The sequence below is a fragment of the Ailuropoda melanoleuca genome, chromosome 8 (assembly GCF_002007445.2).
Source record: "Ailuropoda melanoleuca isolate Jingjing chromosome 8, ASM200744v2, whole genome shotgun sequence".
NCBI classification, from domain to species: Eukaryota; Metazoa; Chordata; class Mammalia; order Carnivora; family Ursidae; genus Ailuropoda; species Ailuropoda melanoleuca.
Genome location: NC_048225.1, coordinates 31,835,702 through 31,859,247, shown reverse-complemented (window position 1 = coordinate 31,859,247; position 23,546 = coordinate 31,835,702). Strand labels below are relative to the sequence as shown.

General features: G+C 36.7%; 1 protein-coding gene across 1 annotated transcript in view; it reads left to right on the top strand.

Moving 5' to 3' along the window:
• Positions 1-23,546, top strand: part of CNTN5 (contactin 5) — a 1,363,322-nt gene that overhangs the window by 293,176 nt on the left and 1,046,600 nt on the right. The window contains exon 2 of the mRNA XM_034666129.1: positions 20,780-20,916. The gene's annotated coding sequence lies outside the window, so the exon portion shown is untranslated. The remainder of the gene's footprint in view (positions 1-20,779; positions 20,917-23,546) is intronic.

The following is a 23,546-nucleotide window of genomic DNA, read 5'->3' as shown; positions in this document are numbered from 1 at the left end:
AGAGTTGCCCTGCCCCAGTTTTTGAGCTCTTGTTCTCTGGAAGAGTTCTGCATCTCTTCCATCTCTTCCAGGAGTCAGAACAGAAATGACCACACCCAAAGCTCTGACCCAGAGCAGAGAAATCACAGTCTGCTCTTCAGGAAGCTCTCCAGGACACAGACTCTCTGTTTCTGTCTGCACTGCTAAAAACTTCAGCCTCCCCGATGGTCTGCCCCATAGCAACTCTACTAGAGGTCCATCCCAGGGCCGGGGAGTGTCTCTGCCCTCTGTGCTTCTAAAACCACGAGCTGCCTCTGGTTTGCATGCACACACCCACAGTTCCTAAATCCTGTCTGGGGGTTGCACTAAAGTCCTTTCCCTGTCACTACCAGTCTGTGATCTGCCTGGTCCCCTAACTTTTGTGCTCCAGTGTTATATCACCTTCCGCGCACCAGCTTATGGGGGCTTCCTCCCCTTTCTGTTTATCTTCTGATATTTGCCCACAGAATCATGACTCCACTTTTATTCTTGCAACCACTTGATAAATCTGCTCTTGGGGATCCAGATATATATTCTTACATCTCAGGCTGATTTTGTTGGTGTTCAGAATCGTTTGGTAAATATCCTGCTAAATTCAGTGGAAAATTGAAATAGTGTCCCCTATGGCCATCTTGCCTCTCCTTACCCCACATTTTTACCTATTTATCCATCAGTGGACATCTGGGCTCTTTCCATATTTTTGCAATTGTGGACATCGCTGGTATAAACATTGGGGTGCACCTTCAAATCACTATATGTGTATCCTTTGGATAAATACCTTGTAGTGCAATTGCTGGGTCATAGGGCAGTTCTGTTTTAGCTTCTGGAGGAACCTAAATACTGCTTTCCAGAGTGGCTGCACCAGTTTGCATCCCCACCAACAGTTTAAGAAGGTTCCCCTTTCTCTGCATCTTTGCCAACATCTGTCATTTTCTGACTTGTTAATTTTAGCCATTCTGACCAGTGTGAGGTGATATCTCATTGTGTTTTTGATTTTTGTTTTCCTGATGATGAGTGATGTTGAGCATTTTTTTCATGTGTCTATTGGCCACTTGTATGTCTTCTCGGAGAAATGTCTGTTCACGTCATCTGCCCATTTCTTGACTGGATTTTTTTGTTTTTTGGGTATTGCTTCTGAAAATGTCTTTACAGATCTTGGATACTAGCCCTTTATCTGATATGTCATTAGCAAATGTTTTCTCCCATTCCCTAGGTTGCCTTTTAGTTTTGTTGATTATTTCCTTTGCTGTGCAAGAGCTTTTTATCTTGATGAAATCCCAGTAGTTCATGTTTGCTTTTGTTTCCCTTGCCTCTGGAGACATGTCTAGCAAGAAATTGTTATGACCAAGGTCAAAGGGGTTGCTGCCTGTGTTCTTTTCTAGGATTTTGATGGATTCCTTTCTCACATTTAGGTCTTTCACCCATTTTGTATTTATTTTTGTGTATGGCATATGAAAATAGTCCAATTTTATTCTTCTGCATGTCACTGCCCAGTTTTCTCAGCACCATTTGTTGAAGAGACTGTCTTTTTCCCATTGGATATACTTTCCTGCTTTGTCAAAGATTAGTCGACTATAGAGTCGAGGGTCCATTTCTGGGTTCTCTATTTTCTTCCATTGAGTACCATACTATCTTGATGATTACAGCTTTGAAATACAACTTGAAGTCTGGGATTGTGATACCTCCTAATTTTCTTTTCTTTTTTAACATTTCTTTGGCTAATCCGGGATCTTTTCTGGTTCCATGCACATTTTAGAATTGTTCCAGATCTGTGAAAAATTCTGGTGTTATTTTGATAGGGATTGCATTAAATGTGTAGATTGCTTTGGGTAGTGTAGACATTTTCACAATATTTGTTCTTCCAATCTATGAGCCCGGAATGTTTTTCCATTTCTTTGTGTCTTCCTCAATTTCTTTAAGAAGTGTTCTATGGTTTTCAGAGTGCAAGTCTTTTACCTCTTTGTTTAGGTTTATTCCTAGGTATCTTATGGTTTTTGGTGTGATCATAAATGGGATTGATTTCTTAATTTCTCTTTCTGCTGCTTTATTGTTGGTCTATAGAAATGCAACAGACTTCTATGCATTGATTTCTTTACCCTGAGACTCTGTTGAATTCCTGTGTCAGTTCTTAGTAATTTTTTGGTGGAGTCTTTCAGGTTTTCTATATAAAGTATCATATCATCATTAAAGAGTGAATGTTTGACTTCTTCTTTTCCAATTTGGATGCCTTTTATTTCTTTTTCTTGTCTGATTGCTAAAGCTAGGACTTTCAGTACTGTGTTGAACAACAGTGGAAAATTAGCCATCATTTAAGTCATAGTTTTGCTGACAAATTGCAGCAGAGGTAACATGAGCTTATTTGACCTTTAGTAAACCTTGGTAGAAAGAAGTTTTATATTTAATCCTGATAACTCTAAAGACATGTCTATTTTAATTTAGCCAACAAGCTTAAATTAGCTTAAATACCAAATATGCTGTACCTATGTTCAGTAGAAAGTAACTTAATTTGTTCTTCATTGTCAATTTTACTTGGAGCTCTTTTGGGGAAATCTGATATGGACAGTTTAAGTCCATGGGAACCCAATAAAAGCCCAGAGTCCATTACTCCGGGAAGAGCGGATTCTGTTCTATGCTATTGATAGGACATTAATTTGGAACTTTCTCAGAGAGTTCTGAAGGTGAGTGGACTGTGGGCATCCTCAGCCTGCTATCCATTTGCCCCACAACCATGGCAGTGACAGGCAGGTACTGTGATGACCCTGTGTCTAAGGACCTGTACCTTATCTTGGTGCCTGCGGTTGTAGGAGCCTCAGCCTTCCTGATGACCTTGACAGGAACAATAAAAATGGTGTTCCATAAGTAACCCTGAAATCCTAGGGTGGATTTCTCAGAAGAAGACATCATCATGACTCCAAGATCTCTGAATGATTCCCCTCATCCTGATAGGCCCTTTAACAGTTCATGGCAGATAATGGCCTCCAGGGATGAGGGTCCCTTTGATGGTCTGAATATTTCTTGTCAAGCCCATAGAAATCTTTTGATCTCTTTTTGCCCCCAGTTCAGGTGAAATTAACCTCTATTTTATTAATTCTCTGCATTCCTGAATTGCTTTGGTTGAGTGTCCATTCAATTAAGTGATGAATAAGGCAAACCCACAGGGAAAAATCTCATTGAGCAAGATCCCTTGCTAGGAAGTAAAATAGCTTATAACAAATTGAATGGTGACCTGTAAAACACAACAATGTGAGTTACAGGATCTCTGTGATAGGTGGCAGAACATCCTGCAGGTCTCCTTGCCCCACCACCAGCAGAAGTCAATGTGGAAGTAGCTATGAGAAGAATCTGGGGGGGGTGGAATCACAGCATCCCATAACCCAAGAGACCTTAAATAGAACTTTTGTACACTGCACAGCATAAGGGCAAGCCTCTACCACTCTCAGGATTGTCTTTTAAAGTGAATTCCAATTCATTCAATCTGCCTGGTGTTAGTTTTGAACTGTCCCACTCCCAGCAGTTGTCAGAGGGAGCAGATAAAAATGGGCTGGAACATTACATAGTCAGTCAAAAAAGATGAGAGAACTAAGCATGAGATATTAATGCATAAGAGAAGGACCAGAAAGATTTCTGATGAGTTTGAGACAGCCTGGGACTATGGAACAATTATGTAAGGATCAGTGTAATGGACCTAGGTGTTGACACTTGTGAGTATCACTTCCATGAGCAGCTGGGAAGCACTCTTTAACATGTCTTGGTTTCTCTGGAAGTTTAAGACATCTAGGAGGGCTGGGAGCTCTGGATGACCAATCCTTATGTGTGTGTCCCCAGGCAAGCTAGAAATTAATTACTATGAGAGGGAGTTGCCTATAGGACTGTTAGCATCTCGAGGAATAACTCAGACATTTCCCTGAGGCCTTTAGTCACCTAAGAACACCTTTTGGTGGGAAGGATCAAGTGTCCCATTATTCTTTGGACCTGAAAATCTGTCTCTCAAAAATGCTACCAGACTGTCTTGTCCCAGGTAGATTGGAAAGAGCAAGTAGAAAAAAGGAGGGACAGTGCTGACTAAGTAACTCTCCAACACAAGGGAGGTGAGATTTGGAGACTTATAGATGATGAGAGTAGCTCAAATTGCTGTTACCTTGTCTTTTCCTCATCACCAAAAAGACGTCGCCTGATGAACTGGGGAGTCCCTGAGCCCTGGGGCCTTAACTCAGCCAGAACTTAGGGAGTCACTAAACATTCTTGGTCTTGTCATAAGAAGGAATTGAAGGACAAATAGATAGCACAGTGGATTAATAACAACCAGGAAAGCTTATTAAAGTGAAAAGTACACTCTGGAGATACAAGAGCAGGAGAGAGAGAATTAGAGAATGAGAGAGAGCGTATGACTGGATTTCTTTTATTGATAGTTGTTAACTAGGGGTGGAATATTCATTACATCGGGAGGAAAACAGAGTTTCTAGCTTTTTCTTCCTGATTTGGTTAGCGGTTTCTTTTCATGGCATCTGCCATTTTGGGCCTGTCTGGTTTGATTCAGCTTTTTGTGGAGTGCTGTTAGGATAGGCCTCTGATCTTCCCTAGCTGGCCATGACTTCCTTGATGCTGACCTCTAGGCATCCTGTTAGAACCTAACTGACTGACTAACAAAAACATTTGGTATGGTGAGTAGTTCATTTAATACAGAGAGATTATCAGATAATGGAGTTGGAAAGGAAAGATTATAATTAGCCTCAGCCTAAGGTTTCTGAATGTTTTTATTTGGCGAAGGGAAGATTATAAATACCTCTATTCATAAGTGTGGTGCTGTAGGTTTGTAAGGAAATAAAGGATAGAACAAATTGAGGTTGAAAAAGGAAGGACAGAAAAAAATGTTAGGAGACCACTGCTATTGGCCAGTGAGAGAAATTCCAGGCTGAACTTCAGTATTGAAGATGAACCCAGATTTGGCACATTTTCTGAGTTATAATCATTGAATGTAGTGAAATATTGGATGGAAAAGTTGAGGTAAAAATATATGTCAAGGAAAATTATATTTTATATTTTGTTTTGTTTTATTTTGCTTTCCAAGGAAATACATGATGACAAAGCCATACGAAAACAGGTAATATTGAAAAAGTAAAAATTATGGGGTCGTACGAAAATAAGGTTGAGGGGTCTATAAGGTGTCCATATGGGTATATTGAGTAAACACTTAGAGTTTTGGAAGATAAATCCTAGAAATGGGCTACTAATGTTGACAATTAGACAGTAAAGTGTCGACACTGGTTGAATATCTACTGCAAGCCAGTAATATCTCATAATTATTTATTTTAATTATTAGTCTGCTATAACCTTAGCAAAACAGTTTTGATAGAATGGTGTAAATGATATAGAAATAAATGAATATGTGTACCTTGTAGGAATCTGTAGACATTTGTATATAATATGAAATGTGGACTTGGGAAAATAATGTCTATGATATTTGTCTTTTTAATTAGATGGCAAAGAGCATATGCCATTTTTTTCTAGAGGGGCCATTCTTGTTTTCTGATTATGTCCTCTGGTGACAGATGTCTCCAGAAATAGTGTCCACAAGCTTTGCTCCAAGGCCAAAGGCATCCTGGAGACACTGACAAATAGGTTAGTAAATTACCATACCCATGGCGATAACTGCAAATTGGAAAGTAATTGATGATGCTACAGTTTGTTGATATTCAAATCCCCAGTCAACAGTACGACTCCCTGAAGAAAGGCCCCTTTGTTGTTATGCATTGTACCAAAATTAATATAATAAAATTCTTTATATCTTTTTGTACTAAATTATAGAATTATCTCTTAAAGTCTAAGAAATCCTTCATTGGTCAGTCATTTTTACTTACATCTGGGCAATTTACTCTAATTAGAATACATATAGTTATCAAAATAGACATTTAAAGTTATACGTCTTTCATCTATTTGAAGTTTTTAAATGTACTCTTCTCCATGGAAGGCTCTGGGGTGGGGAACTATAGAATGATTTTAATTTAAGCCATTTCCTCCCATGACACATTTGTGTGAATTACAGAAAACTTAACTATGGTGTTCTAGGCACCTCAGTTGGTCTTCAATTTTGAAATTACACTCTTAAACAGAGTCACAAAACACCCTTTCATTTCAATGATGTGAAACAAATCCCTCTGTTTCAATTAAGAGCAATTGGAGGGAACAGTGATAACAGAAGTCCACCTCCAAGCAGCATATAACAAGACAATTAAGGGCTCTGACAGCTGGCCAGACTGCCAGAGTGTTTTTCATGGCTGTTACTTTACTGACAGTACCTTCATGACATTTGTACCTTGACACCAGAAGTGCTAACAGCTGCAGTGCCAATGGTAGAAAGGCAGGAAAGACCTTTTTCAGCTTTAGTTGCTCTCACAGATTGTCAGCACCCTAAGAGAATAGAGTCTGTAAAAACTGATTCTGGTCTGCTACATCCTTTGTGAAGATTTTTGGTATTGTGTCTGAAAAGCAATTTTGTTCAATGATGTTGGACTTAGGAAAGGCAAGAGTTTTTCAAGATAGAAGACACGTGTGGTAAACGTGTGACAAATGGCAGTAACAAGATTGATCTGGGAGTTCAGGGTGTTGTGAAATGAAATATTTCAACAAAATTCTATGCTCAGTTATTTGCTATGGACAACCCTTTTGACTCCAAACTGAGGAAGCCAAAAAAGACTAAAGGACAAAAATTCTAGTTACCTTGAACTTGGATGGTATTCTTAACTAATAGTGACAGATGCAACACCATGATTCCTAAGTGTTGCTACTAATGGCAATTTTGGGCTGTCAGGAAATGAAAAGGTCAGAAGACAAGTGCATGTATGTGAAAAAGGAATTCAAATGATAAAAAGTGAGATGTGGTCTAAGAAAAGTTTATTTTTGGACCCGTGACAGTCTGTCTTGCAGGGTTATTCTTGGCACATCAGGGTGTCACTAACATTTGGACACACTCTTGAGAATCAAGGCCCCAAAAGGCATACACTACTGTTTACTATCAGGGTGCCACTATGCATTGATAGTTCTTTTTCATAAATTAAGTTTCTTTCCTATCATTTTAGTGTTGCTAACATTTTGGTCTGAAAAATCTGAATAATTATTTAGCTAACCATATTTAACTTTCTATAATTGCAAGAGCATTTAGGAGATATACAACAATTAACTTTCTATAAAACAATTTCCTATAAATGTATTGATAATAACAGCATATGGGAAGTGTATGTGGATATAGTATATGAGAAGTTTTTGTTAAAAGTCTTTATTTTTAATTTAATGATAACAGAGCTGTCATTGTACTTCTCTGAAAACTCCATATTTGAAAAGCTGAATATAGATCTTTGTCTTATTTATACTTCAAATATTCCACATACCCAATGAAAAATTCTTTAAATAGTATAAAAATCCACAAGTATGAGAGATATTTGAGATAAGTAAGTAATCTATTAATAACTTTAAGTAAATAAATCTAAAGGAAACAGGAAAGGGAGAGAAAAATTTATAATTAAGCATAATCCAATCACTGTGCCTATTAAATTCTGTTTTCTTCAAGAACATTCTGATGTCTTGAGGAGGTAACAGAACTATGTGATTTTGTGTAGCTGTTGAGTGACTAGAATTCAGTATGTCCACTCTGAATTCCAGGGTTCTTTCTAATATAATATTCCTGAACATGCTCAGAAAGCTAAAACATCAGAGTATTTTTCTTTTGACACTTCTTTGCGATTCATGTCAAAACGGAAACTTCAACTTGTGTTGAGAAAATATAAATACATTGATTAGATATGATAGAATTGTATCATAGTAATTTTAAAAATGTTTGAGAATTAAGCATATTCCTTTTTATTTTTGTTTTTGTTTGTTTGTTTGTTTGCAATTAACTCTCAATTGAACAATCTGAGTGAAAGAAATCTTGGAAAAAAAGAGCTATGCATCATCCAGAATGTCCACAGGGAAGTCTGCACAATTTTTCCATTTCATTGCTAATGAGTCATTTTCACCTGACTCCTGCTCCCACCACTTCCCACCCTGAAGAGCCAGCTGACATTTTCCACAGCTGAATGAGTTCAGTACCAGACAGGTGGCAACAGGGTGGGGAAGAAATTGTGTCAGTGGGATGTAGTTAATCTGGAATTAGGATGATCCACCTGGTATCATTAAAATTTGTATCATAAATGGTTCAATACAATATAAACACCACTTAAAAGTTAAGGTTTTCAATATCCTTGAAAAGACAAGAATATTTAACATTAATTGAATATTTAAGCAGTCTTCTACACAGTACTAGGCTAATGAAGTCCATTTAGAAATGACAGAATTTTATATCCTATTTATAGGAAAAGTGGATTGGACTGTGCTTTTCTGGATATTTACTTACTCTGTAACCTCCTGTGTGCTATAGGATCTCTGAAAAAAAAAAAGTGTCTTGACACCAGTGAAACCAGGTTGAAGCTTAAATGGTTTAATATATTTGGAAATAAGACAAAAGTTAAAGGAGGATGTGAGGTTAAGAAAGTGTGATACTTAGTATTATGTATCAACTTAACTGGGCCACAGGGTGCCCAGACATTTGGTCATTCTAGGTGTGTCTGTGAGGGTGTTTCTGATGCAATTAACACTGAATCCGTAGGCTGAGTAAATTGAGTGCCTTACCTAATGTGAGCAGACCTTATCCAATCAATTGGGTGTCTGAATAGAATAGAAAGGCTAACTTTGTAGTGAATAAGAGGGAATTCCTCTTGCCTTCAAGTTCAAACATCAGTTTTTTCCTGCCTTCAGACTTGAACTGAAACATGGGCTCTTCTTGGGTTTGAGACCAAGGCCTGCCAACCTTCAAACTGTAGCTATAACTGTTGACTCTCCTGGTTCTCAGGCCTTCAGAATTAGACTGGGACTATACCCCAGCTCTTCTGCATCTCTAGGTTGCTGATGCCAATGGTGGGACTTATCAGTCTCCATAATTACATTTCCCATTAGCCCAATTTCTGGTAGTATATTTATATAAATATAAATGTGTCCTTATTAGTTCTGATTCTCTGGAGAACACTAATAGAGAGATGATATATATTAAATATATATATTTAAGATGGAGGAGACACATGTATTTAAATAATGTTAAGAATAATTACATTGAGTCTCTGAGTAGTAAGGTATATGATCAGACTAGGGAATTACACGTCTACTTGTCCACTGATGTACCTCCTTTGTTGTTAAGTGTAGCCATTGGTCCTATGCAATGTTATACAAGGTCTGTGTCATGGCTCGAACATTTGGTAAACTTCTTTGAGAGTGGTGCTGGCTGAAGACCTGAGGGCAAGAAAAAGAAACCCATACCTAAAATATATGTTGATTCTAGTGAGAGAAAATCCCTTCCACTTCCAAGTTGCAAGGATACCAACATATTTAACTTGTTCCCAAGCAGCTGATTAAAGTCCTCCTGGAATAAGCCCAAATTGGTGGCAGTGGGTGAAGCTTAGCATAGTTTGGACATTCTATAGTGGTTGTAGTTGGATCAGCTTTATTGAGTGAGCCCTCATTTTGGACCCATGCTTAACCTCTGTCTTTGAGAAGGTTGCCACTCTGTTCATTAGTCCACATGCTAACAGGGACTTGCTGATAATAGGGACTGGCTTTAGTTAGTTGGCCAAGACATTCTGTGTATTTGTTTGTGTAGTTTGTAGTGTTTGTATTTGCTTTGTACTATCTTTTTCTAGTGGATGGTAGAGTACCCAATGCATATATGGTAAACATACCTTAACACAATACTACAGACTGGGTGGCTTAAACAACAGAAGTATATTTTCATAATTTTGGAGGAAGGAAGGTCAACATCAAGGTATTGCTAGGTTTGATTTCTTCTAAGGCACTTTCTTGGCTTGCAGATGACCACCTATTCTCTGTGCCTTCACACGGTTATCACTCTGTCTATGAATGTTTCTGGTTCAAATTTCCTCTTCTTTATAAAAATATTTATTTATTTATTTGAGGGAGTTAGAGAGTGTGTGAGCAGGGGAAGGAGCAGAGGGAGAGAGAAAGAATCTTGAGCAGACTCCCTGCTGATCTTGGAGCCCAACTTGGGGCTCAGTCTCAAGACCTTGAGATCATGACCTGAGCTGAAACAGAGTCATATGCTCCACTGACTGAGCCACCTAGGTGCCCCATCAAATTCTTTTAAGGACACCATTTATGTTGGATTAGAGCCTACCTGAAGACCTCATTTTAATTAATTACTTCTTTAAGACCTTATCTCCAAATATGGTTACATTCTGAGGTACTGGGGATTAGGACTTTTTTGGTTTTTTTTAAGATTTTATTTATTTATTTGACAGAGAGACAGCCAGTGAGAGAGGGAACACAGGCAGGGGGAGTGGGAGAGGAAGAAGCAGGCTCCCAGCAGAGGAGCCTGATGTGGGGATCAATCCCAGAAAGCCAGGATCATGCCCGGAGCCGAAGGCAGACACCCTATGACTGAGCCACCCAGGTGCCCCTGGGGATTAGGACTTTGACATGAGTTTTGGATGGGCACAATTCAGCCCATAACACCAATTTTCTAATCTTTTTCCTTCTGGCCCCTGAACAATGAATCAAGCCATTTGTCACTGTCCACTGCCTTTTTATGTATTCTTACCTTAGGCTATTTCTCTTTCAATGGAAGATGGATGACCAGGTTCACTATCTCCCAAAAGAATTCCCCCTCCCCCAAATCCCACCCCTCACCCAGGATATATTTCAGAATCAGCTTATCATAATATGTGCTCATTTTCAGGATGCACACACACTTAAGGGTGCCTCATTCCTGAATAGGGATTTTAATATGAATTGTGGTTCTTCAGTTGGACAAGTCATTTGAAGCACAGAATAGTACCAGATACTGTCTTGGAGTTAATATGTTGCCAATAAACAGTAAATATCAATTAAGTTCTAGTTTTGATTTTTTTTAAATGTTAAATTCATTTATTTGTTTTTCTAATCATTGACACATTGGAAATGAAAAATTAAAAGGGGATTCTATTAAAGGCACTCATCCTACAAAAAGTCCTAAAGGATAAACTAAAAAAAACCTGATACATGTTATATGCACTGGTGAGAATTTGAAATAGCAGAATTTAGGAATGTAGAAGAGAATATCAAATGATTTTTTCAAACAATTTTAGGCTGTTTATAAGGACTTTTATTTTCCCTTTGTGCAAACCCAAAATCCATGCATGTTAAAATGGCAAAAAATCAGCAGTCTCACATAAGATAAATTCATGGTGACCAAAGGTGAGTGAAGCAGGGTTGTGAATAATGAGACAACTCACCACCTTTTGGATTAAGTCATCTAGGATTTCTGCGTGAGGTTTGATCTACTTTAAAGGAAACGGAAAAAAAAGATAGGTTGGGAAAGGTCATAAGCTTTTACAAGGTAGAATTTGAGATATAGCAATGAGCATATGTAAAACTGAGTTTAGAAAGAACTTTCTTGTCTATTATTTCTTGAAACTTTTATTATAATCCTTCGACTAGACAGAGAATCTGACATCATTATTTGCATTCTAAGGCATTAGCTCAGAAACGCTAAATGATTTTCTCAAAATCTAAGAGTGGCAGAAGCCTAAGGAAATCTGACTGATGACAAATATAACAGTCTCTTCACTACAACACACTGTCTTAAAAGACAGGCATGAGCTTACTGAGAATACAATAGTGAAACGTTTTGCTTCTGAGAAGCAAATTGGAAGAGGGAATTTAAAAACAATAAGAACCATAACACTGCCATTCATTATAATTTCTTATTTTGCTATATTAATTCATAATTAAAGGGGGGAAATAATAGTGATATTTATTAAATGCTCAATATATGTCATGTACGTTGGTAAGCTTATGAGCATTATTTCATTTAATTTTTTCATTAATTCCATGAAATAGGAAACAAAAATGATGTGCCATGTCTTCACTAAGAGGTAGTGACAAGAATGGGGACACAGAATTCTGACTCCCAAATAATTCTTCCTAATGAAAGCCCAAACTGAAAGAAACATAACTCTTTACATCCTTAAGCAAGGTTTTGCTGTTTACTCAGACAACTAACACTCTGCCAGAATTTACAAACTTCAGGGGGAAAAAATCAGTTTACAATTACTGATATTCTACCATGTGAATTTCAATGTCAATCTCTTGTGGTTCCAACTAATATAAATAAGAACTATAAAGATCAATAATTTTTGGTCATGAAGACTACAAGCAACTGAAATACTTTTTCTAAAGTTTGTATTTAAATTCCAGCTGGTCAACACACAGTGGAATATTAGTTTTAGGTGTAGAATTTAGTGATTCAACACTTCCATACAACACTCAGTGTTAATACTAGTGCCCTCCTTAACCCATCGCCTATTTAACCCATTCCCCACCTACCTCCTCCCACTAACCTGCAATTTGTTCTCCATAGTTAAGAGTCTGTTCCCTGGTTTGCGCCCCCCCCCTTTTTAAGATTTTATTTATTTATTTGTCAGAGAGAAAGCACACACAAGCAGGGGGAGCAGCAGGCAGAGGGAGAAGCAGGCTCCCTGCTGCACAAGGAGCCCAATGTGGGGCTCAATCCCAGGACCCTGATATTTAACTAACTGAGCCACGCAGGCATCCCTCTTTTTTTTTTCCATATGTTCATCTGTTTTGTTTCTTAAATTCCACATATGAGTGAAATCATACTGTATTCGTCTTTCTCTGATTGACTTACTTTGCTTAGCTTACTACTCCCTAGTTCCATGCGTGTCATTGCAAATGGCAAGATTTCACTCTTCTGTTTGAATAATATACCGTTGTATAAATAGACCACCCCTTCTTTATCCATTCCTCAGTCCATGGACATTTTATAATGCTGCTGTAAACATCAGGGTATATGTATCCCTTAGAAAAGCAGTATTTTTGTATCCTTTGGGTAAATACCTAGTAGTGCAATTGCTGGATGATAGGGTAGTGTTTTTGACTTTTTAAGGAACTTTCATATCGTTTTCCAGAGTGGCTGCACCAGTTTGCATTCCCACCAACAGTGCATGAGGGTTCCTTTTTCTTTTTATTCTTGCCAACACTTGTTATTTCTTGTGTTTTTGATTTTAGCTATTCTGACAGGTATGAGGTGGTATCTTATTGTGGTTTTGATTTGTATTTCCCTGATGATCAGTGATGTTTAGTATCTTATTATGTGTCTGTATGTCTTCTTTGGAGATATATCTGCTCATGTTTTCTGCTCATTTTTTAACTGGATTATTTGTTTTTTAGGTATTAAATTTTATAAGTTTTTAAATATTTTGCATACAAAGCCTCTATCAGACCTGTCATTTACAAATATCTTCTCCATTGGGTAGCCTTTTAGTTTTATTTTTTTTTCCTTTGCTGTGCATAAGCTTTTTATCTTGATGAAGTCCCAATGGTTTATTTTTGCTTTTATTTCCCCTGCCTCAGGAGACATATCTAGTAAGAAATTCCTATGGCCAATGTCAAAGAGGTTACTGCTTGTGTTCTCTTCTAGGATTTTCCTGGTTTCCTGTCTCACATTTATGTCTTTCATCCATTATTTTTGTGTATGGTGTAAGGAAGTGATCCAGTTTCATTCTTTTGCATGTTTTCCAGCACCACTTGTTGAAGAGACTTTTTTTTTTTCATTGGATATTCTTTTCTGCTTTGTCAAAGATTAATTGAACATATAGTTATGGGTTTATTTCTGGGTTTTCTATTTTGTTCTATTGATCTATGTGCTATGTTTGTGCAGTACCATACTGTCTTGATCACTATAGCTTTGTAATATACCTTGAAGTCCAGAATTGTGATGCCTCCAGCTTTACTTTCTTTTTTTTTCATGGTAGCTTTGGGTATTCAGGGTCTTTTGTGGTTCCATACAAATTTTAGGCTTTATTTATCCAGCTCTGTGAAAAATGCTAGTGATGTTTTGATAAGCATTGCATAAAATATATAAATTGCTTTGGGTAATATAAACATTTTAACAATATTTGTTCTTCCAATCATGAGCATGTAATGTCATTCCATTTCTTTGTGTCATCTTTATTTATTTTTTATTTTTTTTATTTTTTTTCTTTGTGTCATCTTTAATTTCTTTCATCAGTCTTTTATAGTTTGCAGTGTACAGATCTTTTACCTCTTTGGTTAGTTTTATTCCTAGGTATCTTATGGTTTTTGGTGTGATTGTAAATGGGAATGATTCTTCGATTTCTCTTTGTGCTCCTGCATTATTGGTGTATGGAAATGCCACAGATTTCTGTACATTGATTTATATCTTGCAACTTTACAGAACCCATTTTCAAGTCTAGCAATTCTTTGGTGAAGTCTTTTGGTTTTTCTGTATGGAGCATAATATCATCTGCAAATAGTGAAAGTTTGACTTCTTCTTTGCCAATTTGGAGGCCTTCTATTTCTTTTTGTTGTCTGATTGTTGAGGCTAGGACTTCTAGTACTATGTTAAATAACGGTTGTTAGAATGGACATCCCTGTATTCTTCCTGACTAGAGAGGAAGTTTTTTTCCCATTAAAAATGATATTACCTGTGGGTTTTTCATATATGACCTTTATGATACTGAGGTATGTTCCCTCTATCCCTACTTTGTTGAGGGTTTTTATCATAAAGGGATGTTGTACTTTGTGAAATGTTTTTTCTTCCTCTGTTGAGAGGATCATATAGCTCTATCCTATTTTTATTAATGTGGTGTATCATGTGAGTGATTTGCGAATATGGAACAACCCTTGTAGCCCAGGAATAAAGCCCACTCGATTGTGGTGAATGATTCTTTTAATGTACTTTTGAATTCGATTTGTTAGTATTTTTTTGAAAATATTTGGATCCATGTTCATCAGGGATATTGACCTGTAGTTCCCTTTTTTAGTGGAGTCTTTGGTTTTAGAATCACAGTAATGCTGACCTCATAGGATGAGTTTGGAAATGTTCCTTCCATTTCTTTTTTTTAGAATAGTTTGAGAAGAATAGGTATTAACTCTTCTTTAAAAAATTTGGTAGAACTCACCTGGGAAGCCATTTGGCCCTGGACTTTTCTTTTTTGGGAGATTTTTCATTACTGATTCAGTTTCTTTCCTGGTTATCAGTCTGTTCAAGTTTTCTATATCTTCCAGCTTCAATTTTAGTAGATTATATATGTCTAGGAATTTATCCATTTCTCCCAGGTTGTCCAATTTGTTAGCATATAGTTTTTCATAATATTCCCTTATAATCCTTTGTATTTCTGTGTTGTTATTTCTGCCCTTTCATTTGTGATTTTATGTATTTGGGTACTTTCTCTTTTCTTTTTGATAACTCTGGCTAGGGGTTCATCAGTTTAATTAATTTTTTTCAAAGAATCAGCTCCTGGCTTCATTGATATGCTCCACTATTTTTGTTTTGTTTTGCTTTGTTTTTTAGTTTTTATATCATTTATTTCTGCTCCAATCTTTATTATTTTTTTCTTCTTCTGGCTTCAGGCTTCATTTGTTGCTCCTTCTCTAGCTCCTTTAGATGTAAGGTTGGGTTGTTCATTTGAGATTGTTCTTGATTCCTGTGGTAGGCCTGTATTGCTGTATGTGTCTCTCTTGTGACCATTTTTGCTGCATCCCCAAATTTTTTAACCATTTTGTTTTCATTTTCATTTGTTTCCATATATTTTTTTCATTCTTCTTTAATTTCCTGGTTGACCCATTCATTCTTTAGTAGCATTTTCTTTAACCAACATGTATTTGTGGTCTTTCCAATGTTTTTTTCTTGTGGTTGACTTCAAGTTTCATAGCATTGTGGTCAGAAAAGATGCATGATATCATCTCAGTCTTTTTGTACTTGCTGAGACCTGATTTGTGACCCAGTATGTGCTCTATTCTGAAAAATGTCTTAATTGCAATTGAAAAGAATGTGTATTCTGCTGCTTTAGCACAGAATGTTCTGGATATATCTGTTAAGTCCATATGGTCTAGTGGGTCATTCAAAACCATTGTTTCCTTGTTAATTTTCACTTTAGGTGTTCTGTCTATTGATGTGAATGGTGTGTTAAAGTCCCCTACTATTATTGTATTATTATCAATTAGTTCCTTTATGTTTGTTGTTGTTTTATATATTTGGATGCTCCCAAGTTGGGGGCATAAATACTTATACTTGTTACTTCTTGTTGGATACTCCCCTTTGTTATGATCTAGTGTCCTTCTTCATCTCTCATTACAGTCTTAATTTTAAAATCTAGCTTGTGTGATACAAGCACTGCTACTCTGGCAATTTTTACTTCCATTCGTATGATAAATGTTTATCCATAACCTCACTTTCAATCTGCAGCTGTCTTTCAGTCTAAAATGAATCTCTTCTAAGCAGCATGTAAATGGGTCTTTTTTTAAATTTTTTTTTTATTCCATGCTCACACCTGGTGTCTTCTGATTGGAACATTTAATCCATTTACATTCAGAGTAATTATCGATAGATATGTATTGAGTGTCATTTAGTTACTTGTTTTGTCATTGTTTCTGGAGATTTTCCTTGTTCCTTTCTATTCTTTCTCACTTTGATATTTCCTTCCCACTCAATGAGTCCTCTTTAATATTTCTTGTAGGGTTGGTTTAGTGGTCACCAACTCCTTTAGTTTTTGTTCTTCTAGGAAACTCTATGTCTCCTTTTATTCTGAATGACAGCCTTGCTGGTTAGAGTATTCTTGTCTATAGATTTTTCCCATTCAGCACATTAAATACATCATTCTGCTGTCTTCTAGCTTGCCTGGTTTCTGTGGAGACATCTACTGCTAACCTTGTGGGTATTCCCTTGTAAGTTAGGGACTTCCTTTGTGTTGCTGCTTTTAGATATTTTTCTTTATCGCTATATTTTGCAAGTTTAACTATAATATGTCTTGGCGTTGACCTGCTTTTGTTCATTTTGATGGGAGTTCTCTGTGCCTCCTGGATCTGGATGTCTGTTTTCTTCCCCAGATTAGGGAGTTTTCAGTGATTATTTCCTCAAATAAACCTTCCCTCTTTTTCTCTCTTCGTCTTCTGGGAGACCTATGATACAAATGTTATTACATTTGCTGGAGTCACTGAGTTCCCTAAGTCTACTCTCATGAACGTCATTATTTCTCTCTTTTGTTCAGCTTCATTATTTTTCATAAGTCTATCTTCTATATCACTTATTCATTCTTCTGTTTCTTCCACCCTTGTGGTTATTACATCCTATTGATTTGGAATCTCAGATATTTCAATTTTCATCTCAGCCTGATTGTTTTTTTAGCTCTTTTCTCCCTGTGTTAAGGGTGTTCCTAATGTCTTCCATGCCCTTCTCAAGCCCAGTGTGTATCTTTATGATTTCTGCTTTAAATTCTGCATCAGGCATATTATTTATATGTGTTTCAATTAGATCTCTGGCCATTACATTTCTTGTTCTTTCTTTTGGAATGAAATACTCCATCTTGGCATTTTGTCGAGTTCTCTGTCTTCTTCTCTGTGTTAGAAAATCCTGTTATGTTCCCTACACTTGTGAGGAATGTCTTACGAAGAAGAGGTCATATTCTGTTTAAGGTCTGACAGATAGGGAAGGGTCTCCAGTGTGTGCTGTGTCCACCTGGATGCTGTGTGTTAGCTGTTCTATCACTCAGGTCAGTCATCTGCAGCAACTGGACAATGTTTGGAACTTGGCCAGAGCATGGTGAATTTTAACTATCTGTGCTCTGTTCTGCTGGTTAAATGAGACCTGATGCTATTTCCATTAGAACTGAAGCTTTGCATACTGACCGTATGGTCAGTAGATCTGGTGCATGTGGGGGTTCGTGCTGGTCTTCTGGGGAAGGGGCCTGCTGCACTGGTCCTTAGGCACACCTGCCCGTGAAAAGCAGTACTGGTGGAACACAAGGGGATAGTATAAGCAAGTTAGGCAGCCAGTGTTGGCACTGTGTTGTTTACTGAAGTTGGTTTATGCTGAGGGGTGAAGGAGGGAAATGTCACCAGTCAGCTTCTTTGTCCCGAGATAGTAGAGTTCATTCTTGCTGTTCTCAGGTAGGCTTCCCAGGGGAAATAATTGCCCCTCATGTGTCCTAGCATTTTTCAGATTGCTCTTTTTACACTGTCTGTCTCCAGGTTGCTTACCTGCCTGGAGTAGTGAAGTACACTTTGGGCTGTATCCCAGCCAAGTCTGCTGGCTTTTAAAACTCTGAACTTTAGGGAGCCAGTGTGGTGGGAACTGCACTGCTCTTCTGGAGGAGGGCCTTGGCTCACTGGGACTGATGCAGGTTTGACCCAGAAGGGAAGTTACATCAGAATGCAGGGGCATGGGATTTGGAGCAAAGTAGGTTAAATAGTCAGTGTCCAAGTTAGCCGCCCCCAGCAGGTGTCTCTGCACCTATGCTACGGGGCGGGGGATTGAAGTGGTGCCCATAAGCTCCTTTGTCCCCAGAGAGGCAATGTCACCTCTCACAGATGTACACCAAGAAGAAGGAACAATACCCCTGCAGCATACCCCCCCACTGTGTGCCATAGGCAATCCTCAGACTACATCTTCTGTCCTGAAGTGACTTGCTTGCCTTCTCTCCAGGAGTAGGAGAGCACCCTCAGGGCATCCCAGCCAAGCACATGGACCTTTAAAACTCCAGTCTTGGGGTGCCTGGGTGGCTCAGTCAGTTAAACATCTGCCTTCAGCTCAGGTCATGATTCCAGTGTTCTGGGATGGAGCCCCATGCTTGGCTCCCTGCTCAGAAGGGAGCCTGCTTCTCCCTTTCCCTCTGCCTGCCACTTCCCCTGCGCGTGCTCTCTCTATCAAATAAATAAATAAAATCTTAAACAACCCCCCCCAAAAAACCCCAAAACCAACCAAACAAAAAACTCCAGTCTTTGAGCCCCACTGATTGCAAAATCTCACAAAAATCATTCCCTTTCATTTTCCCAGCCAATGGCTTTGGTGAAGTATTCCCGTTGTTCATATCCTTGTGTACTTCTCTCTCTCTCTTTCCTTTCTCTGTGACCAGGGCTCTCTCTCCTCTGAAGTACCTATGATCCATTTCTTCCCCAAACCACATCTCTATCCTTCCTTGATGTGGCTTTTTTCTCCCTCTGGTTGTGCAGTTTGTTCTGTCATTCCTCAGGTCAATTTCATGGGTATTCAGAATGATTTGATAGTTATTTAGCTGTGTTTGAGGGATGAGGCAAGCCTAGGATTCTCTTGCTATGCCACTATCTAAGCTCTACCAACCTATTTCAGCTTTACTAAATTACAATTGACATGTAAAATTGTACATTGTGATGATTTGATGTACACATATATTGTGAAAGATTTCCTCCATCTAGTTAACACAAATATTATTAATTATTTATTGTGAGAATATTTAAGCTTTACTATCTTAGAAAATTTCAATTATGCAATAGAGTGTTATCAACTGTAGTCACCATGTTTTACCTTAGATTCTGAGATTTTTTTAATCTTACAGTTAAAAGTGTATACCTTTTAACCAACCTCTCCTCATATCACCCATCCTCCAGCCCCTGGCAACCACTTTTGACTTTGTTTCTATGAGTTTGACTCTTCTATTAACTTTGGATTTTGTTTGTTCCTTTTCTAATTCCTTAAAGTGTAAAGTGTAAAGTTAGGTTGGTTATTCAAGATCTTCCTTTTTTCTTAATGCAGTATTTTTTTTATTTTTGCTATGCACTTCCCTCTTAAAAATTGCTTTTACTGCATCCCATAAATTTTAATATGTTGTATTTCCATTTTAATTTATATTAAGATATTTTTTGACTTCTCCTTTGATTTATTCTTTGGCCGATTTATTGTCCAGGAGCACATTGCTTAATCTTCATGTATTTGTGAATTTTCCAATTTTCATCGTGTTTGATTTTATTTTCATACCACTGTGGTCAGAAAAGATACTTGATATGATTTTAATACTCTTAAAGTTATTGACTAATGTTGTCTAACGTATTTCTACTCTTAAAAAAAGTTCCATGGAACTTTTGTTGAAAAGAATGTTCTATAAACATGTTAAGACCATCTGATCTGGTGTGTAGTTTAAGTTCATTTCTTCCTTATTGATGTCCTGTGTGTATGATGTGTTAAGTATTTTAAGCTATTGAAATCCATAAAAATTGGATTAAAGTGATATTCATCTCTGTTTATTATAAAATATAAGTTATAGAGAAAAATTAAATCTGGAAAAGCAATGACTAAAATATCTAGTGTTTAAAGAGTTATACATAGATGAGAGAAATCATATGATAATTGTCTTTCTCTGTTTGACTTATTTCACTTAGCCTTATCTCCTCCAGTGCCATCCATGTTGCAGCAAATGTTGAGAACTCATTCTTTCTGATAGCTGAGTAATATTCCATTGTATATATGGACCACAACTTCTTAATCCAGTCATCCGTTGAAGGGCATCTCAGTTCCTTCCATGATTTAGCTATTGTGGACAAAGAAAGGGGGGGTAATCAGGAGGGGTAATGAAGCATGAGAGACTATGGACTATGAGAAACAAACTGAGGGCTTCAGAGGGGAGGGGAGTGGGGGAATGGGATAGACTGGTGATGGGTAGTAAGGAGGGCACATATTGCATGGTGCACTGGGTGTTATATGCAACTAATGAATCATCGAACTTTACATCAGAAACCAGGGATGTACTGTATGGTGACTAACATAACATAATAAAAAAACATTAAAATATAAAAAAATAAAGAGTTATAATTTTTGTTGATATAGTTAAGCAGTATAACAGTATACGATCATTTTCTGTATAACTAAATAGAGCTTGTTTCTTAACAGGTGACTGTCAAGAGTTGTTATTTACTGCCATTCAAGATCTACCAGCATCATTTTGCATGACTACTGCAAAAGGATATCTTTACAGAAATCAGTTCTTTCTCGAAGTTTATAACCTGGACCCTGTTTTCAGAAAGCAGGTACAGTTCATTTTTTTTTAATTAAACTGCCTTTATAGTTTAAAGGAAGATTGAAGGGAAAAACCTGTGTGTATCATTTATGAAACTCCTTAACAACAGCTCAATATATTAAAGTCAATATTTTATATACTCAAAAGAAGTAAGTGTTTTATCTTTAAATTGAAAAAAAAACCTTGATTGTGTCAGTTAAACACACTCTACAAATATTCTGGCGGTCATATTAATGAAAAATAATAAAATATGTTGTCTTTATTAAATTTATGGTTTTATACGAGCATGGCAGGAACATGAAGATTGTGTTAAAGTGTTAGAAACAGAGAAACAGTCCTCTGATGTTCCCTCCTCTATTTCTTTCTCAACAAACATATAATATGGTAGTGGATAGATTTTGTTCCTTTTGATTACTTGAGTTTGAAGACAGTGCTTATCTTATACAAACAGGAAGTGATGGGCAGAATGAGTTTGAGTCATCCCCGCCTTCTTAGGGAATCTTCTGAATGAAAGTGATTATTACAGTGTTTGCTCAGCAGGTCCACATTCTTATATACTTATTCAGCAACCCAAATCATTAAATAGTAATTGCATCTATTTGCATCTAAGAGTCCTTTAAAACTAATACATTAAAATATTTTAGAATACATTATTAAATCCATGTTTAATATTTATGAGTAAGTGGACATCAACAGATCATCTCAAATTAAATCCAACATGTAGTGCTTAACTGTAATATTTTTGATGTATCTTTAGATAATCAGCCAAATAGTTCAATTTATTTTTATATATAATTATTTATTTTTGTTTTCTAATTATTTATAAAATATTGACAATATCATACCTAATTTCAAGGTTTCCAAATATCTATCCTCTAATTTGGTAGGTTAATTCAAGTTAATTGATTCAAAATATTGGAAAGTATTTTAATCAGTCTGTTCTATGTTTTTAGTATCTTCAGTCTTAAAAATTGGAGTTAAGGAAAGTGACTAAATCTGAATCTAGAGGTAGTTCTGGAGGAGAAAGTAAGTGTCAGGAGTTTGGCCAGGACTTTCTACAAGTTAGGCCCAAATTCTGGAAGGTAACTGCAGAAAATTTTACATATAAAGTGCTTTCTTTCATTCCATTAAATCATATCAGCTTGTCATTTTTACTGAAGGCCCTTATTGAAGGCTCATGCAATACCAGGTGTCTTAAATTAATTTTGTGAAGAAAAGCAACCATGAATTTGACATTTTCCCAAAGACTAGGAAACAAGAGGAGAGAAAAGATAAAGAAGTGGGTAGAAAGTCTCTTATAGTGTAACTCCAAACCATAGAAAAGAGTAATTTGCCATAAATTAGTACATCGCTACATTCTAATATTAGGCAGATTTTTCAGCCAAATTTTGCCATAATGGTTCTATTTGTTACAATAAGAATGATCTCAGAATAGGTTACATATACAAATAAAATTAAAATTATACAAAATAAAACTAAAATAATAATCTTTGTTCTATTTACAAATTATATGTACACATCTTGGAAGGTATATAAAACATTTTGTCCTTAATTCTTAATCACTAGAACATCTTAACAAATCAAAGTCTATACTAACTTCCTACTTTTGTGATATCTGTGAATACCAAAGATAAATTATATGTAGACACTTAAATTAGATTTTGTAATTTTGGAAACCATTTATTTGTGGTGCCTGTAACATTTTCAAAGAAAGACCACTGAACACAACATAGCAGTTGTTGGTAAGAGAATTTGGATCTAATGCTCACTTCCAGATGGATGATTTATATGCAATTTGGATTTATGGTAGACATATCAGCAGATGGAAATAGAATGGAGTAAATGTCTTTCTCACCTGTGAATTGATGTACTCTATCAATTACCAGCTGAATTGTATTAAATTCAAGTAATTCAACAGAACTCCAATTAATTTTTTGAGAGGAGAGTTTTTGTCAAACTATTAATAAATCCAGGTTTCAAATTGAGGATATAGAGCTTATTTAACTGTACAGGGAACCTATGGAAGCAGGTTTGGCATAGTACAGTTCACTCTTGTTAAGTCACTCTTGTTATTGCTCTGTCCAACTAATTGTAAAGAATATTGGTAGAATAGGAAGCAATTGAAGCAAATGAGACAGACCGAGCACTCCAAAAAGACGTAAGTGAATTAGAATTGATGAACCTGGTAAGAGTGGATTCACGGTGTCACTTTAAATAAAGCCCCATTTCATTCACGTACTTGCATCTAATCTGTCACTACAACTACTTAAAACATTCAGGGGAGACACTGGCAGTTTTATCTTGACACAATCAACTAAATTCCTGCCATGATAAGAGGCAACATATATTAAAAGGGGTCCCGAGTTCATACTCTGAGAATGAAATGTTTCACTCAATAACTTACACAACTTTTATCCAGTAGGCATTGGCTTAGCTTCAAAAGAACTTCATTCCATTAGAGAAGAGTCTGGCTCCAGGTTTATAGATTTTCAGAATTGGCAGAATTCTCATCATCTGTTGAAAAAAATCTCTATCCCTTACTATCAGTGTATGCAATCATAGCGTGCTACAGCTGATAAAAATAGTGAGATGTTCTCCCAATTTTAAAAACAGGAATTTAATTTTTATCCCAATGCTCTT